The sequence below is a fragment of the Pholcus phalangioides genome, unplaced genomic scaffold, assembly GCF_987345545.1.
Source record: "Pholcus phalangioides strain wild (caught in Gottingen) unplaced genomic scaffold, Ppha-v1.0 ptg000011l_1, whole genome shotgun sequence".
Lineage (NCBI taxonomy): Eukaryota > Metazoa > Arthropoda > Arachnida > Araneae > Pholcidae > Pholcus > Pholcus phalangioides.
The window spans coordinates 57775027-57789858 of NW_028301604.1; the positions used below are offsets into that span (position 1 = coordinate 57775027).

The following is a 14832-nucleotide window of genomic DNA, read 5'->3' on the forward strand; positions in this document are numbered from 1 at the left end:
ATAATATAACGGGACTATGTAATGTCCCGATGTGCTTGATCCATCTTATAACGAGGAACATTATAATGGAATTCTAACTGTAACAATTTTTCTGGCACTTCAGTGTACATTAAATTAGGAAAACTTGGTACCAAAGAATCCTTCATAAATTTCAGTTACCCGTTCACGGTGCTTCGTGTACTACATGTTTACAAGTTTTTTGGTTAAACTAAGAATCATGAGGATAAAAACGAGGAAATAAAATGATCGAAATGTTCATGATACAATAAATGTTTATGATGATAAAAACTTATACACTGTTACAAATTTTTATTGAGAAGAAAAATATGTAAAAAAAAAATGTGGGAAAGTTTAAACAATAAGTTTATTATTGAAACAACATTATATATAATTTTAATTATAAAAAACATAATTTTCATATATAGTTGGTGTTTTCATTACGTACTACATTTCAAATACTCATTCACAGAATTTGTTTTCAGAATACTTTATTTATAGTTGGTATAATTTATATTTACATAAGCTTATATGTGCGCATAAATGCATGTGTATATATATATATATATATTTATATATTCATTTATTTTATATGTATATATACTGTAATATATATAATTTATATATATTTTTCACAACGTATGATATTTAGAAATTCACTGTAATCAAGAATCACGTCTACACACTAGTTTTTGAGTGGCAGATTTCACATACTTCTTGTCATTTTTTCACATCACTCTTCATTATACAAAATATCATGAAATAAATATATGTGAACAAATTTTATCATAATCCGTTGTAACAAGTTTTGTGGATATGGAACACGAGTGGTCTAACAAAGAAATGAAATAAAATTATGAATAATTTTCGAAAATCTTTTGTGAAAGAATTTTCTTCCGTTTTCCTGTTTCCTTCAAATATTTCAATACGCCATAATAAGTTGAGTCAAATAATTATTAATTCATATGCTTTGTTATTAATACGAAGATAAATAGATATGGCTATATTTAAGGACTTCCTCTGGCATGAAAATCAAAGCTTTTTTTAAATAAGTACTGTTTCGTCACACACAGTGAACCGATATATTTATATTTATATATATATTTACTTTCTCACAATAAATATTATATTATTGGAAAATAAACATACCATGTATGCGCAATTTTGTTTTATTTATAAATGCCAATTTTTCATCAAATGCAATTTTACTTGAAGTAAAATACTTATAATATCGCCATAACAGTTTCTGTAAAAAAAATCTATTATATCTTTTCAACATAAATGTTTTACCTTCTTAAGAATATAAACAAAAAAAAATGCATTGTTTTCCGTAGAAACAATTGTGTTTTTATGTTGGTAAACTCGTAATTTTGTCAGATATTGTTTCTAATAATTTTCAGTCAATTCAAGTGAACTTAGTTGTCATTGACGGTCATCATTGTGAAAAAAAATATTATGTTTAATATTTTGTCATTAGGAAACATTAGTAAAATCATAGCGCATGATCTGAATAATAACTTTTTTCTGCCATCGAGTCATAATCGTAACATAACGAACGGCAATATATTATTTAGAAAACAAAAAAAAAATGTTTTATTGGTCATTTAATTTACATACAGTATTTTATTAACTCTTACCAAGGATGAAATTCCACGTGTGAAAATACTGAAAAAGACATATTTCCCACATTAAAACGTTGAAATCGAAATAAATAAGACTGTGCACGTGTGACTAGGCGCATTTCATTGAAGATGAAGGCAACTAAAAGAAATATTTACACGTCGCACTGTCCGTAAGATTTCATTATGTCTTCTTACATTCTATGTGCGCTCGAAATTATTTTCATAAATAAAATAAATATGCACCGCATATATAAGCTGAAAATCAACACTTATATCTCAAGGTACCAATCACATTCAAATATCATAAATTTTACTATCTTTGATATCCGAACATATTTTATTGCTTTTGTTTCAGATATGTGTAGGTGCAAAAGACAAATAGTAAAGAAAATTAAAATATAAGTTTAAATAATTTGTGAGGTAATTTAGACAATTTCTGAATTACCATATGTACGACGATTGAAATATGAATGTGAATAGCAATTTCATATGTAAGATAGAAGAAATCCTGGAAGCTCAACAGACTAAAAGCTTCTTCGTCTTCAAGTCAGCGTTCATTTTTTTTATCAAATTCATATTTCATGAAAAATAAAAAAAAGAAAGACCTGAATTATGCATTATTTTTTCTCTGTTATTTCATCGAACTTGAATGGAGAGAGCTTTTCTCTTCTCGTAACGCATGTTTTGTCTTCCTTTTGCTCGACTCATTTATTCATCTACGTGTCGTTTCAGCGATGAATAAATGTTGTTCTCAATTACATAATATTTACTGAATAATCCATAAAAAAAAAGAAAAAAAGAGTAGCAAGCAAAATGTGTTAAACGTTATAAGTATTGGCCGGTTACACATAAGTGAAAATAAAAATGATTCTGAATTTTTCTGTGCTCAGAAATTCAGAGGTGCTCTGACCTAATTGCACCTTTGAAATCGGTGCTTATTTACATTTTTAAAAGCGGCTCTTGCTGAAGTTTTCTTTCACGGCTGCACGATCGCGCCACACATCAAATTTTCTACAGTTATCGTCAAGTCTAGGTTCAAACAGCCGCATTAGTCCGTGGCACATGCACCCGTGTCAGAATTCACAAACTGAACTTACACTTTAGCACTTGATAACACATATTGCGTTGATCCACATCTGAATGTTCAGATCACTATCGAAAAACGATAAAGTAACTTCACAGTAATCCAATATCGGGTGAATTGAGTTCTTATCCGTTTATGATTCCACTTGATCTAGCATTAACAATCTCCTAGAAATACGAAGCTTTCGTGAAATTTTTCACATCATTTTCTAAAAAGTGCCGCGGAATGAATATGTACTTTTCACTTGTCATTTCTCATCGTAGCTAGTTTTTTTCTTTTTGGTTTTTTCGAGGTTTGCCCCAAATTGCACTTGATGGTAATCGACTAATTAAGCTTCCAAGCAGAATTTTTTTTGTTTTTTTATGCAGGATATCATTTTTATCAGTTCACCGAAGCCGTAGAAATTTACAGCTTTTATGCTCAGAGAAACTCTTTCGGATTCTTTTCCTACTACCCATAAGGCACGGGCCAGAATTGCTTGGATTTCTCTTCATCGCGTATGTCTCTTCTATCCCATTGTGCTTTACGAATACTGAGCTACAGACGGTCAATACAAATAAAAGCAAAAATATATACATAATAGTTCAAAATAGAAACTGTCAACAATATAAATTAGCTGATGATGAACGATTGGCTGAAGTTCATGTCGACATTTCAACGGCGTAATATGAAGTTCCCAACAGATTAACCAAGTGTTCCTACCCACGTTTTAAACGACATGTGATGTTTACTAATTTCTTTTTTTTTTTTGATAGGAACTTACCATTTTTATAGCTTTTCTGCTACCACATTCTGCTATAAAACTTCCCTTTTCCAGTGAGGCATATATCTCTGAGAACTCGATCTCAAGTGAAAATGAATATTACCTTACTTTTTTTTGTGGTGGAATATCACTTGCGGTTTCAAATTTAGAACAAAAATATGATTTGTTGTACAGGAGTAATGAAAATCAGTGGCAGTTGTAAATGTTTCATAGAAGAATCCATGCACCTTTCTATTGTTCGCATAACTGCTGTATTCCCATTTGGTCATGAGGCGTATAGGCACTCTTGTTTGTTGGTTATATTGTATAAAGTTTTGATCCTCTTGGGAAAAGCAAGTTGATACGGTACACAGATTCACAGCGCGTGTGATCTGATCTGAAAAAAAAGAGTAAGATATTAAGGAAAAAAGATTGAAACAAATATATTTATATTACAAAGAAAATAGTGTAAATGAACTAAAATGCAAAAAAAAAAAGGGTAAGCAAAGCATACCAGAAAAACACATATTACCCCAACCTCCTTTTCATGCAAATTTTGAAATAAGATGGAAATTATGTACATAGTAAATGAAAGCAATAATCATGAACAAGAACTCGTTTGAACCTATTTACACTATTTATGGGAATGACCGAAACTTCAAAGAATATAATAAAACGATCAATGAATCCTGAGAATTGATTGCATTCCATAATAAGTTGATATAGTTTTAATATTTATTTTAGTTCTTTTCTACTTCTTTATACGTTCAGTTTTGAACCAACAACACTAACTATATAAAAAATGTGATGATATTTATCTGTAATAAATGTTTCTCATTCCACCATTCTTCATGTTTTATTTCCTTTAGAAACCTATTTAATATCAGCATTGCCATAAGTCCTACAGAATGATTTCCAGATATCTAAAAATTGACAGAGCTTGGGTTTGGTTTTCGTTTGTAGGGGAAAAAAGTTTGGAAGGAAATCATTCCTTCCAAATCAATAGAATGCTGAATTTGGTGAGGCATTTTTGTGAATTCCTTTTTTTTTTTTTTAATTTGACATCAGTAACTTCTGTGAAGTATTACAACAAACGTACACGATACGAGGAATGCCTATTTTCTTGGTATATCCATTTTTTTTTTTCTATTTGAAGCTGTATTTTATCCATTGAAAATACTTCTTGTTGTCGTATTGGGAATTTGAAAAAATGTGATAATAAAACACTTAAACATGGTCATTCTTTTATTTATGTCTTATTAAAGTTCATCCTTTTCGATATAACAAACTTTTATGCTACTGCAAACATTCTACTAAAATAATTGTAATACAATAATTAAATAACAATACAATAATTAAATAATAATACAATAATAATACAATAATAATTGTAATACAATAATTAAATAATAATACAATAATTAAATAATAATACAATAATTAAATAATAATACAATAATAATTGTAATACAATAATTAAATAATAACACAATAATAATTGTAAATAAAGTAATACAATTGTCTGCAGCATTCGGTACTGTCAATTTTTAATCATACGGGTTCCAATGCCCAACTCAAATTTGTGCCTTCGAGGAAAAATGCTCACGAAAGAAAATTGAGTCAGAGATTAACTTGTTTTTTTTATTTTTATCTCTGTATTGAAATGTTTTATCGATGAATATTTATCTCAGTAAGCACAAATACAAACGAATGAAATTTTTTTTTGCCAATGAAGCTTCAAGTACTTATATAAAGAGAGGTTCATCGTTACGCTTCTACCTTGTGTTAAGTTAATAATTAAATAAACCTATTTTATCAAGGAAACAAATATTTTCTAGATATTATGCTGAGGTGAACGCGGAAAGAAAAGTCACCTTGTCTCCTCCAGGATTTGAACCCAGGCCCTCTTGCATACCGGGCAAGCATGCTATCATCTACACCACGGGAGACTACCCTGTGTTCCTTATTTCACGCACTGTGGCGTGAGACGCTGAAGCAGAGACTAGTAACCTCTTAACTTCAGGAAATAGCCCCCAGGTGGGACAGTTTAGAGAGAGATAGACGGCTTTTTTTTATCTTGGGCTGAGAAAAAGCCGTCTATCCCTCTCTACATCTATTTTAATCAAACAATTAACCCTTGAAGCGGCAACGACGAGACATCTGGGCTCTATAAAAGCCTCTTATTTCAGCATTCACAAAAACAGATATTTTGTAAAGTTGATTTCTCAATGCAAAACATTTCCCTGTATCCCTTTTAGTTTGCAACCGCTGAAAATCAGAAGAAAGCTTACTTTACTAAAAAAATATGACATTTTGAATGGGGGATTTAGTCATTTCTAATTGCCACTCAAAGTTTTAAAATCGTGTACATGATATAATATAGAAGGCGATTCTATAATAAGGGCGTAATAGCCCAGGTCGATAAGATACTCGCCTAAAGTACCAAAGAATGTTTAGAGGTGTCGCGAGTTCGATACCCGGTTCATCTTTGTCGGAAACTATCCTTACCACAAAAAAACAGTGCTATCGCAGGGAGTATCACACCGAGGGGTTAATGCGCAAACATGTCAGTGATTATAAAAAAAAGAAGGCTGGTTTTGAAATCAGCAATAAATTGTAGGACCCGGTCTAATTAGCCCTCGTGTGCAGAAAATGACTGTGGTGTGACAAAAATGATCAAATGTGATTCCATAATTGTCATTGCAACATTTTACTGACGAACCATTGATTCTAGCACAGGGGTCTTCAACCTATGGCTCTTGGAACATATGTGGCCACCCTGAGCTTTTTGCTGTGGCCCATTTTTAGGAAATACGTAGTTATTTTACATAGAAAAACGATTAAATTCTAAAAAAAAATGTTAAAGAGAATCTGGTTATACTGAAATCTGTACTGCTGTATATTTAGAACTGTGAGAGATACTTTCCAGATTCAATAGTAATGCTGTGCATTTGATACATTAAAAGGGCCGTCGTAACGAATTCGGTGACCACATTCAGAATTCAAAGTGTACACATAAGCACTGGTCAACAATTTTTAACTTTTTTTTTCTAACATGAGTGGAATAAGTTTTTAGACTAATTTTGGGGGTGGTCATTTTTTGAAATACGTATGCACAATGATAAACTTACACATCTTGAAAATGGAGATATAAGTGGCACATAATCTTAACAACAAACTATAATACATTTTTTACGATAGTTATTTCACCATACTCGTACGTTATTATACATGAAATAGCAAAAACAATTTTTTCATATATATAATATCCATAGATTACACATGTGTATACATACACAAAAAGAAATTTATGCCCATTTTTCTAGTATTTTATAAAAATAATTCATTTCTTTCTCTTATATATCGTGTTGCCTTCTTTCTGCTAAAAACCACAAGCAATCATTCATCATTGAAGGGTCCCACTTGCCTCTTCCATACTTCGGATGTCTTGGTGGAACCTTTCTCTTTGTTCATCACTGACACCTTTCAAGTTATCAGGGGAAAAATTAAAAATGGATTTCTGGAGTCATTCAATACCTTGCTCTGTTCGTACAAAAATTACTATTTATTCGTACAATTCATTTACCAACACAGCATATGATTCTTGAGAAAATAGCGGTAAAATACAACAATTTATTTCATAGGGCTGCCTGGAAGGACGCTGTGTCTCTTGGGGACCAATATGCTTATATATGTGTTCATGTCTTGTCTATTCTATGTGGTTTTGTCTTTAAAGTGCATTGTACATCTGTTTTTTGCAAATAAAAAAAATGACCAGAGCAGGTGTTGAACAAGGGGTTTCAGTTTTCCTTTTTATGGTTCCCTAAAAACCCCTTCATTACAGATGCGAATTATTTTCATGCAGCGAGTTGTATGTGAAAACAAAATCATTCGATAGTTTCCTTATTTGAGGACACAAATATCTCTTGTCTTTCCCCATTTAATTTCGGAAAATTTTTCTTTTAGGTGTGAGAAACCTGGGCCAGATTTGTTCATACATTTCATAATGTTTTCCATCGGCCCCAGGACCCAGGGGCGTATGCAGAATCGACTTCGGAGGGGTCACAAAAGGTTTGATGGGGGTGGGGGGGGGGTCACAAGGATTTCTTTCAGATAAATTTTTAGTTAATAACCTTCAAAAAACGTTTAAGTTACCAGAAATTGATTAAAATAGCTAATAAAGGTATTTTGTCTTTCAATATTTTATTATTTTACAAAAATATATTAAAAAATATTTTTAATATTAATTTTTGATCGTCTTGGGAGGGGCACAATCCCCCCACCCCCGAGCGTATATCTCTGATTAGCCCCATTTTAATGTGAAGTGGTGGCAGCAAAACTTATTTCGAACATTAAATGCACCTGCGATATTGACTTAGCTCCATTTTTTGACTAAATGGTTGTACATAAACACAAAGTCCGTGTTCCTTTTTCAATTAAAAAAAGAAGAATTTGGTAAGGAGTCCCCCGTCGAGGGGTTAGTGCACCAACCTCTCAATAAGTATAAAAAAAAACAAGCCTGTTCGGAATCGGCAATAAATTGTAGGTCCCGGTGCAGATTGTTAAATTGTTAGCCCTCGTGTGCACAAAATGACCGTGGTGCGACAAAAATGATTAAATGATTGATTGAAGAATTTGGTTGCAATTAGAGATAACATTAGTGTTGCCATTCCCCAAGTTTTGGATGACAAAAATTAGAAATATGATTTCTAGTATCATTTCACATGTATTGCCTAAGCATGTAAATTTTGAAAAATATTCTAAACTAAATACTATATAACAAAAAACTAGACGTGATGACCAATTTTTAAAGTCAGATCTGGAATCAACACTGAAAAATTAATTAAAAACAGCTAAATTGCTCCATGTTAGAAAAACCTTGTAGACTGTAATTACAGAATTTACAAAAATGCTGAGAAAACCTTAATGAGAGAAATAATTTTATAATTATTAAAAAGAATATAATTTAATAAAGTAATTATAAATTAATAAAAATTTATAATTAATGAAAAATTGGTTACAGAATTACTGCAAGAAATAATTTCAGAATTGTGAAGAGTGGTTTCAGCATATATAGTGATGGGATGCAACTTTCGCATGTCATTTTCTTTCAAACCGCGCACAACTCAGGCCTATCATCATTTATGGGCGATGTACTACCTAGTGAGTTGTCCCGGAAGTGCAACTGTGTACCTAACACTCTGAGTGCATATATAGTGTTGTGTTTGATTTTTCAGTGCTGCCATATTTCAGAAGGCTTGAAGTTGGGAACCACAGAAAACCAACTTCAGCCGACCACCACTATGGTGATAGTGGGGTTCGAACCCGGGTACTCGCGATGCGAGTCCGTCACTATGATCACTCGACTACCATAGCGTCATTTCGCATGTCACTGTCACTTGAAAACATTCTCCTATACTGATCTGATCTATGTCTCAGACTGAGTATGTTCTGTGAATTCCAAACCATGCAGTGCATGGCAGTGCACCCTATCAAATATGTTTTTGAGTTATTAGTTTTTAGTTAGGTGCTTTGTCAATTTTGCATTTGAACAACAAATGCATCTTATACAGGGTGCATAGGTAATAGGGCGTACGGTATTTTACTGGCAAACGGTTGGTCCTATAGACATACTTCCTATTGGAAAATATATCAAAATAACGTGTAGAACTTACATAAGTCATTCATGTTGCAAAGGGTTGCATATATATATAGTTATTGAAATATAAAAATTAAATTTTTAAATGGACGATCTGTGCTCAAAAACCTATTTATAGGAAGTTTTTACCTAGTCCCTCCTGAAGCCAACAAAATTTCCACGTTTCCAAGGGGAATATTCGCTGAGATATTTGAATTGAAAAAAACGGGAATGAACGGCATACATGAGAAAAAGAAGTGTTAACTGTTACTTTATACCAGTGGTTCTAAAACTTTTGACACCTGCGGCTTCCTTGCGCCATTTATGGTTCATCTGCGGCCCCCAGGAATAGTTTAGCAGATGCTTTCCCTTATAATAGAAAGACTTGGAACCATAAATAGACACACACAAATCCATATCTCCAGCTCGCCGCGACGCCCCCGACAGAGGTTGACCCTAGGAGCAAGGACGCACACTTCAACGAACGTTGCTTTATGCTGTTATTTTTCAACGTTTCTTGAATTCAAATATCTCTGCGAATATTGCACTTAGAAGCATGTAATTTTTTTCTTGGCCTCGGGAGAGACAGGGCAACAATTTTTTGATTGGGCTTTTGAGGACAAGGGTTTTTTTTTTAATCAAAATTTATTTTTTATATTTTATTCACTTCAGTGGATCCCGCTAATAACGTTTTCCAAAAAGCTTTTACGGAAAAACCTTGTAAGCTGGAAAACGTTTTAAACGGGAAATCTTAATGTCTTAGAGTTGAGACCAGGAAAATAAGTCGTACTAAGCGGGAAATTTTAGAAGTGGGAACCTTATAAGCGGGATCGGCTGTATATAATTCTTTGCAACATGACTGATGTATCCGAGTTCTACACGTTATTTTGATACTTTTTCTAATTGGAAGTATGCCTCTAAATTCAACGATTCTCGAGTAAAATGGGACAAGGGAAATTATGGAATCACCCTGTATACATCCCAACTATAATTTTACATATATATATTGAAATGACTTTATCGAATAACTTTTAGCTTCACGGTCAACTTTATTTCAAACGGTTTTTTTTCCTCAGGTTATTTAAACAACCTCAACTGTTATTTTACAGTTGAACAAATTTTGAAATGCAAATTAATGGGCACATTTATGAAGTATACATAATGAATTTACGCGCGTTTACTTTTAAAACATTGTAACTTTCATACATTTTGAATCAGTAAACCTAATGCAAACATAAGTTTTCTTTTCGGTCTGGTAACTAAATTTAAATTTGGATACAACCCTCACAAGTGAGCAAGCGTTATTATTATAGTATTTCTTTTGAAGCTTACAAAAACAATACAATCATTTTCCACACGCTGATCAATAGGAATATCGCGTTATCTTAATATTCGAGTCCGCCGTTCTCTTCAACTTTCCATTAAGTGCTTCTCCTTTTTATTTTCTTATTTTTTCCAGCTTTCTGTGCCGTTCTTAAAATCGGGTTCTAGAAAAAAAGGATCACAACAAAACTCGTTTCTTGGAACTTCCATCTCCAATTCAACTAGAAATAGGGAGCACATTTCACCTAAAGTAGGAAGACCCATGAACTTTTTTGGACCGCTGGCAGAAAATCAATCCCATTCAAACTGAATTTATAGAAAAGATCGTGTTTTAACAGGATACTTTTACTCCGGTTATTTTTTCTTACTCTTCGTCCTTATTAAACCCACTCTATCCTCAGTGAGTGGAAGTGATAGCGACGGCGTTGCGCACTTTAACTCAAGTACTTTTAGGATAACGAGAGTGGCACTGCGGATTGAAGAGATTTTTTTCCTTTGGTTCAAGACTCTTCCCAAAAAATTTGAATTTTTTTTCCAAAAAAAAAAAGTACTGTAAAGTTAACGAAGAGCACTCGTGTCAATGCAGTGAATATATAAACTTTACTTCATGAAGAAAAGTTGTTTTTTTTTTATGAAAAAAATAACCGGTCAGCAATTTTTAACAAACCAATTTATATTGCCAGCGTTTCTCAACCTATGGTCCGTGGCGATGGTAAAGCTGGTCCGCAGGCAGACTTGATTATTTTATTTTAATTGAATGAAAAATTATCGATTGTGTGAAACTGATATTAGTAATACCTTCTTGGATTGAAATAAAAAACTAGACTCTCATACACTTTGAGTGACGGTATTTCATCAAGAATAATACGGGAAATTGCCATCGTATACACGGGATATCATTAATTGTCGCCAAAACTTGCAATGCTTAATGAATTTGCCAATTACCGCTGAAGTTACTGAAATTAAGGATTGTGGCTAACCACAGTAAAGAAATATATTTTACGAAAAAACGCGTTAAAATAACTGGTGATCATATTTCATAAAGGGAAAAAAATCTAAAATTGGGATCTCGAATACGTTGTTATAAGCCGGAAAATCAGTTATTGTTAAAAAAATCACCAATGGTAGGCAACTGAAGGGGATACTGGAAATTGCAGTTGAAATGCAGTTCCCCGAAGAAAAATTGAAAAATAAAGTGTGTAATATTCATAAAGTGTATATTCACATAACACAAATATGTGTTATGTGAATATTCATGTTTATAGTCATAATTACCATATATAACGTAGTTTATAAAGTTATGAAAATTATCTTCATTGATAATTTCAGTGACGGTAACAGATTAAAATGAGCTTAGTTGAAAGAACGGGACGATTGTATGAAAAAGAGTCAGTCCAACCAGAAATATACACCGTAAAATACGAGTCATAAATTGACACTATTCATAATGGTCAGTAGAAATGTTTCAGACAGTTTACAGGTCCTTGGGGTTAAAAGGTTGAGAAACGTTGTTTTAAGCTATCAACCTTAGTTTACGAAAGCCATTGACAAAAGCAAACAATGGGATAGCCGAAGCTTGGCAGATGGAATTATGAGTAAAAAAATCTCATCTAAGAAAACGAGAAGGAAAATTTAGTTTATTCGAAAAGTTTTCAGCAGGCGTTGTACTACATTTTATGTCTTCTCACATTTTATTGTTGCAATTACTTTCACAGCAAGTAAAGTGAGGTGCAAATCTTTCCAAGAGAGATCGCTTCTCTTTTGAGAACATCCATCTGGACTTGTAGCCTTTTTCACGTGGCAATAAATGCCACGGTGGATGGAAGAGGATGTTTCCATTTCCGTTTATTTCTTTTTCCACGTAGGATCTTAGGATATATAGCATTTCTCGTCTTTACTCGTCAGCCGGAGTAGAAGAATTGTGCAATTACGCAAGTTTTGTCCCGCATAAAAATTTAAAGAAAAGTGGAATTTTGTATTTGCCATTGACTTGATGGACATTTGTTTGAAAATTTCATCTCGTATATAGAAGTATAAAGTACCCAAAAATGTTATTGTGTAGTAAAAAAATATAATATTTTTTTTGCATTATATTGAAAATAGGAGGATTGGTTTCAATCTAAATAAAAGCAATATGTTTTATAATTTGATATTGAAAAATGAACATTTCGGATATTTACAACATGGAAAAGTATTTCCCTTTTTTCAGAGAAACTTCGATGAAAATGAAGTCAAAAATTAAAGAATTAGACAACCGAAGTAATAACGAATAACCAATCTTTTTATCTTTAGTTATGTATATAACGTTTGAAAAGAGCCTAATTTGAAGCAATTACATTTGATAATATTTATTTGTTTTACCGTATGTATGCCGTCTTCATTTTCGAAGGAAAAAAGCCGTTTTTGCCCCGTTATCGCCCCTCTTATTTCATTCATCATATATCTCGAGACGATAGGATCTCCAGCAAGAATTTAATACTTTTACACATAATTTGCAAGAAATGAGAATCAGTGAAAATAAGTCCGTGAAGCCGCATTAATTATAGTGGTTTTTGAGATCGAAACTGAGATTCATCGGTTAAAATTCTTTGAAGATAATGTGAATAATTAATGACAGGAAATTACACGTAAACGACCAGGCTTCATACGTATCCCCTGGTTTTCGCGAAATTGTAAGAGATTACGCAGAAATCGACCAAGACAGACACAAAATGTAGAAACTTGGAACAAAGCTGTGGATTTCTACTTTAAAAATTTAAAAGCTTTATTGAAACGTCAAGAAGTATATTAAAATGATTAATTGACCAAAGACAGAGAATCTCTAAAGCATTAATTCAAAAGTAGTTTAGTCATACGGAGTTGACATAATGTTGGCTTCATGTTTTATTCAATACATTAAAGCAGATACGTTTAACTCTCATCAAGCTATAAATGTGGTTTTCTTTTATTCTTGTTATTATACTTCGTAAGTTTTTAAAGTGCTTTTAAAAACGGGATGAAAAAACAGGCTTCGTTCCAAAAACTTTTCCTGAAGAAAATACTCTGTTTATTGCTGCAGAAAATACACGAACAAAGCTAAGTCTTCGGGAACTTCAAGAACGAAAGATTTGTTTTTATTTATAACGGTGTATGCCTGATGACTTGAAGACTGCAATGAGAAAGTTGTATCACATTTACATTTTTGATAGCAAGTATATTTTTTTTATTTTTGCCTTAAAATAACCTTTCATTATTTTTCTGTACGATTTATATCCTTAATTTTAAATTCCAACGCAATTATTTTTTGTTTAAATTTTGAATGCCGTAAAAATATAGTGTATAGGTATGCTTTCACTTTGAAAAATAATTATTGCATGCAGTATCACAATTTATAAAATTGAAAGTTCAATGTATTTTTATTTTTAAAAATACCCAACTCGGGTATTTATTTAACGAGACAATGACTGCTTGTTAATACTCGTCAATTTCAGCTAAAATTGTCATTACTTCTTTGCGGAGGTAAAGCTCTCAAGCCAGTTCCACACCCGCAACACTACGCTTCTATCAATAAGTCAAGCAAAAATATTGTTTTTTCGGCAAAATCTGTCGAAATCCCTTAAGTCCACACCTTGAAAACAAGTTTTCAAGCTACTCGGAGCTGCGTAGTGTTGCGGGTGCGGAACTAGCGTCAAATTCGTTTTATCCGCCTCATGCACGATCAGGGCCTCATATAAGGGTAGATGAATCTTCTCTCATGATAATTAGTCACGAATAATAAAACTTGAGTTTTGCATTTAATCATCATCTGGGTATGTCTAATTGATTCCAGAAACTATTCTAAACTTCAAGAATTTAAACAGAAGTTGGTACTGCATCATACTTGAATATTTTTAAATGAATTAAAAAAATTGTGCATGACAACATCAAATATATTTTCATATATAAGGTACCCTGAGGTACAGGGAATTCTTTTTTTCAACATTGCACCTACGTAAGAGAAGTCAACGAAACTTCTGCAAAATATAGTAGCAGGTTGATCATTTTTGTCACACCATAGTCATTTTATGCACACGAGGACTAATTAGACCGGGACCCACAATTTATTTCCGATTCCGAATGGCAGGCTTGTTTTTTATACTCACCGAGAGGTTGGTGCGCTAACCCCTCGATAGGGGCTCCCTGCGGTAGCAATTTTTTGCGGCGGTCAAGTCGCCATTTTTGTTGCACCCCTGTGTCAGGAAAGTTTTCTGACAAGGACGAACCGGGTATCGAACTCGCGACACCTCTAAACATCCTTTGGTACTTTAGGCGAGTATCTTATCGACCTGGGCTACCGCGCCCCTATGGTAGCCGGTTTTTGGACCATTGTTTTTTAAGACTAATGTTTTAAACCTCTCCGCAGTGTTCCAGTTTCAAAATTTTATTTTATTTTTAGTTGGCGAAGAAA

At 32.8% G+C, this 14832-nt stretch overlaps 1 protein-coding gene across 1 annotated transcript in view; it reads right to left on the minus strand.

Annotated features, from left to right (window-relative positions):
- Positions 1 to 1292: 1292 nt before the first annotated feature.
- The window catches only part of LOC149080624 (innexin unc-9-like), a 101709-nt gene continuing 88169 nt past the window's right edge, over positions 1293 to 14832 (minus strand). The window contains exon 4 of the mRNA XM_089239774.1: positions 1293 to 3842. The gene's annotated coding sequence lies outside the window, so the exon portion shown is untranslated. The remainder of the gene's footprint in view (positions 3843 to 14832) is intronic.